Source organism: Cololabis saira, chromosome 3 (genome assembly GCF_033807715.1).
Source record: "Cololabis saira isolate AMF1-May2022 chromosome 3, fColSai1.1, whole genome shotgun sequence".
Classification (NCBI taxonomy): domain Eukaryota; kingdom Metazoa; phylum Chordata; class Actinopteri; order Beloniformes; family Belonidae; genus Cololabis; species Cololabis saira.
This window is the reverse complement of record NC_084589.1, coordinates 54,540,263-54,545,458: the sequence shown is the minus strand read 5'-3', so window position 1 is coordinate 54,545,458 and position 5,196 is coordinate 54,540,263.

The following is a 5,196-nucleotide window of genomic DNA, read 5'->3' as shown; positions in this document are numbered from 1 at the left end:
GGATGGAGGGATGAACGGATGAACGTAGGACTGGGCGATATATCGAGATTTTAATATATATCGATATATTTTCAAACGCGATATGGTACGAGACAATATCGTTTATATCGATTAAATTTTTTTTTTTTTACGATTTTGATATAGCTTATCTTGTGACAAATTGACTTGAATGTTTTATTTGAGATTTGCACAAATGTTTTGATATTTGCACAACTGTCAACCTCAGTGGAAAAGTCTGCCTGTTACTGTCTACATTGTATTAATTACAGTGTATTTTAATTTAATTGTTATGCAGGAAAGGGATATTTGTTTTATTTATTCAAGAAGCATTTTTATTCTATATATGCAGCAGTTTATTTTTATTTCATTTGTTTTAAACATGTTGATATTGTGCAGACCTCTGTTAATAAAGGAACCTGTGTGACATTTGGCACGAGGCTTTGTATTAAAACTGAGATGCTAACAGAGATGCTAACAGAGATGCTAACAGAGATGCTATGCTATAATGCGTTGGGGGAAACCCCAATTATGGCACAGAAAAAATATGGATATATATCGAGTATCAACATTCAGCTTGAAAATATCCAGATATGACTTTTGGTCCATATCGCCCAGCCCTAGATGAACGGATGGAAGGATTTCCATCCGTTTATCCCTTGGGTTCAGGCTCCAGGTTCCAGGGTTGTTTCCATGGTTACCAGTCCGACAGACTTTGTTTTCTTTCACTCTGGCTGCGTTCGAAATGCCATATTAAAAAGTATATACTAAAAAGTATATACTAAAAAGTATATACTAAAAAGTATATACTAAAAAGTATACTTAAATTCGGCACACTTTTGAGTAAATATCAGTAGTGTGCATTAATTCAGACATACTATTAAGAGCGCACACGTCACTTCCTGCCCCAGGGAGGGGGGGGAGTTGTTACCATGGTAACCTGTCACCGCAGCGGTAGCAGCTGTTACCATGGTAACAGCAGCAGTAGCAGCTCCGCTCCGCTATTTCCCGTTTATTCTGGCCGAAACAAAATGACATTATATAATATTATTAAATACGAATATTATAATATTAATAGGGGTGGGCAAAAATATTGATATGGCAATATATCGCGATACATAGTCTCCCGATACGATATCGATATTCAATGTATGTATCGCGATATATTGCGGTATCAATATTTTTGCCCACCCCTAGCTGCACTGTATTTTGTGATTTCAGTGTGGGTGAGACACTGCATTTTATTTAGAGTATTTTGTATCTAAGAATAATGCACACTGCACTTTTCATTGTGTTTCAGTGTGTTTTTTCATGCAAATATGTTGCATAATTAAAATGGAAAGTTTGAATTACATTGTTTTGACTCAGTCTGTCCAATGAATTATCATCTGATGTACATTTATACAACTAGGATTTTAAGATGTGTAATGCATTCTTACATTTTTCGGTGAACTATGTAGAATATCGTGATATATCGGGATATATCGCATAATCGGGATATCGCAATTTGTATCGTATCGTGGCTCAAGTATCGTGATGCGTATCGTATCGTGAGGTCCTTCCCAATACCCACCCCTAAATATTAATATTATATAATAATATTATTATACTTATTATTATACTTATGACATATACGTATCACTTAGCAACCAAACACCGCTGCATTGCATTGTGGGAAGTTTCTGTTCAGCTAGTGTCCATCAATCCACACTAAAAAAATTCTCCAGAATGAGTATGGATAGTACATACTACTGAGTATGGATAGTACATACTAATGAGTATGGATAGTACATACTACTGAGTATGGATAGTACATACTAGTATGGATAGTACATACTACTGAGTATGGATAGTACATACTAGTATGGATAGTACATACTATTGAGTATGGATAGTACATACTAGTATGGATAGTACATACTACTGAGTATGGATAGTACATACTACTGAGTATGGATAGTACATACTAATGAGTACGTAGTAATGTTTCAGACTCATTTTGCTGCTCATTAGGGAGGGAGTTTGGAATATCGGACACAGTCTTGGTTTTCTTTCACGTTGTTTGTCACATAAACTGAAACCTTCTGAATCCTCCTCACCTGCGGGGGGCGCTGCATCAGGAACTACTGGGAACTACTGGGAACTACTGGGAACTATCTGAGGAATACTGGGAACTATTTTTGTGTGTGCGTGCGTGTGTGTGTGTGTGTGTGTGTGTGTGTGTGTGTGTGTGTGTGTGTGTGTGTGTGTGTGTGTGTGTGTGTGTGTGTGTCCTCAGGCATGTTGTCTTCGTTGCTCTTTGGGACCAGAACAACAGCGACGCCCCGTTACTGTGGTTACTGTGGTTACTGTGGTTACCGTGGTTACCGTGGTTACTGTGGTTACCGTGGTTACCGTGGTTACCGTGGTTACCGTGGTTACCGTGGTTACCGTGGTTACCGTGGTTACCGTGGTTACCGTGGTTACCGTGGTTACCGTGGTTACCGTGGTTACCGTGGTTACCGTGGTTACCGTTTCATTTTTTACGGATAAAGTTACACAACCAACATGAAATAGAGATAAACATTTAAATGTTGGATTAAAACCATCTGAGTGACAGGTCTGATTGACAGGTCTAAGTGTCTGATTGACAGGTCTGATTGACAGGTCTGGGTCCCACTCTGAGCGTTGCCGTGGCGACAGCGTCACCGTGGCGACAGCCAGCAGAGCGGTAACAGGAACCTCCGCCGGTCGTCCCCCGGACGTCTTTTTATATCCGTCCCCTACAGGCCGGTGCTGCTGGTGCTGCTGGTGCTGACTCACGTCTGGATTTAGAACCAGCAGAACCTGCAGGGGGTTGTTTACCTTCGTCATCACAGGAAGTCATTCCAGAGTCTGGCAGAGTCCTGGCCCCCCCGATGCCCCCCCAGGCCGGCGTCCGCAAGGGGGTCTGAGGTCTAAATTTAGACTCCGGGTATTTAAGTCTCCTGCAGGAGGACAGAGCTGCTCGCCTTTCAGGCCGTCTGGGATCCAGATCCAGATCCAGGATCAGGATCCAGATCCAGATCCAGGATCAGGATCCAGGATCAGGATCCAGGATTCAGGATCAGGATCCAGGATTCAGGATCCTGATCCTGGTCCTGGTCCTGGTCCTGGTCCTGGGTCCTGATCTTAAAGGTCCAAAGTCTCCAGAGACGTCTTCACTCGCCGGGTTCCCCTCAACGGCGCCTGTCACGTCCTGGAGGAGCTGAGGTCATGTGACCCTCACTGATGATGTCACTGCAACAGTGGTGATGTCGTCGGGGGACGATGCTCCAGTGTCGCCATGACGACCGGAGGAGACAAGAGCCTTTGTGGCAGACAGAGGAGTGTGTGTGTGTGTCGGGGACGTCTCCAGCAGCAGCTCTTGAGGCTCTGGCCTGCAAACACGCAGAGAACAGTAAAGTGGGGGTTAAACCAGCAGTTAAGGTCCTGACACACCAAGCCGATAATCGGCCGTCGGGCCGTCGTTGAGCGTCGGTGCTCGTCTGTCGGCCTAGTTTCCCCGGTGTGTCCCGCACGTCGCCACAGGTTGGCCTCCCGTCGGGAGCTTTTCAGCCGATTCCACATGTTGCATCGGCATCGGGACGTCGGTCAAACAGCTCACTCTGTGATTGGCTGTTCCCAAAATTTCCCAGAATGCTTTTCGTCGTCATTTGCGGACTGAATAAAAAAAAAAAACATGGCAGACATTTCTTATTTTTTAGTGAATAAAATCAATATTTTGAGTTAGTTTCTGCATAAAAATGCGTTTTGATTACATTTCTAGCGAGAAATATATTTCACTTTCATAATATTCACTCAGTGAATGTACATAATCACTCGCTTGCTCGTTGTTGCGAAGTCTTTTTCAAACCTCACCAGAACAAAGGCTGATTTATGGTTCTACGTTACACCAACGCAGAGCCTACGGCGTAGGTTACGCGGCGACGCGCGCCGTACCCTACGCCGTAGGCTCTGCGTCGATTTAACTCGGAACCATAAATCAGCTCCGGAGCCAGAAATCCCGAAATGTTCAGAGCAAATTTCTTAAAAGGAACCCTGGTTATTAAGACTTGTAGTCCCTAATTAGCCACAATTGTTCTCTTATACTAAAATATGTTGTTAGAAACACATAAAATAATCTAATTGCTTTAAAAATCTACAATGTTTATCATATATTTTGACCTGCGGGAGGCGCCATGTTTTACCTGCGCAATGCATTCTGGGGGCGATGACGTAGTTCGGTGGCTCTGGGAAGATAAGCCCCGTTAGTTTAACTGGGACAGGTATCTAAAACATAGATGAGCAGCTCTCTCCCGGCCATGGAGGCTGACGAGGGAGCCCATAAGACGTCTCGGTTCAGGCAAACTGGATCAAAGTTCTGTGATGCACAGGAGATCTGCAAAATGATCAAAGTCGTGCGCATCTTACCAGTGCATTAGGCTCCTGCGTAGACGGCGTAGCCTACGGCGTAGGCGGCGTAGGCTACGCTGTAGCCTGCGTAGCCTACGCCGTAGCCTGCGTAGCCGGGGCTTTAGAGCCCGCAGTGCACCGTCACCCGCTCTGCGCTCTCCGCTCTGGCCGGGATGGAGACGCCGGTGGGCAAGATGCACGTTTGGGTGGGCATAGCCCACCCCTGCCCCCCCTAAAACCGGCCTCGGTGCTGGGTGATGACAGACCAGAGGCTGAGGGGACTGGCCCGGGAGTTTGACGAAACGGGAGGCGCAGACTTTGCGTCAAATAGGCAAGAACATCTTTATTTAATTTAATGACGCCAGATCTGGCTGGGGTTTTTATTGTAGCATCGGCTATCTGCTAGTTGAAACGTGTGGTCGGTTAGTCTCTGAGTTTGATGGTGTTTTTATAGTTCATGCTTTATGGGGCTGCACTTTTTTTTTTTTTTTTTTTTACTTTTTTGTAGGTGCGCCGTCACCTTAATGTTCAGCTGTGTTTTGATCTGTGTTTCTGTTGCGCCGTCACCTGTTTAGCTGTGTTTTCATCTGTTTCTGGGTGTCAAAACAGTGTACGGGGGCTAGCAGGAGCCACCGTCTGACGTCACTACCCAGAATGTAAACAACAATGGCGACCTACATGTTAAATTATATTTTCAAATTTTATAAAAACGAAGACATCAACAAGGTTTTTTATATCACATTGTTATAATTGATACCAACATTTATCTTTTAAGACCTACATGTC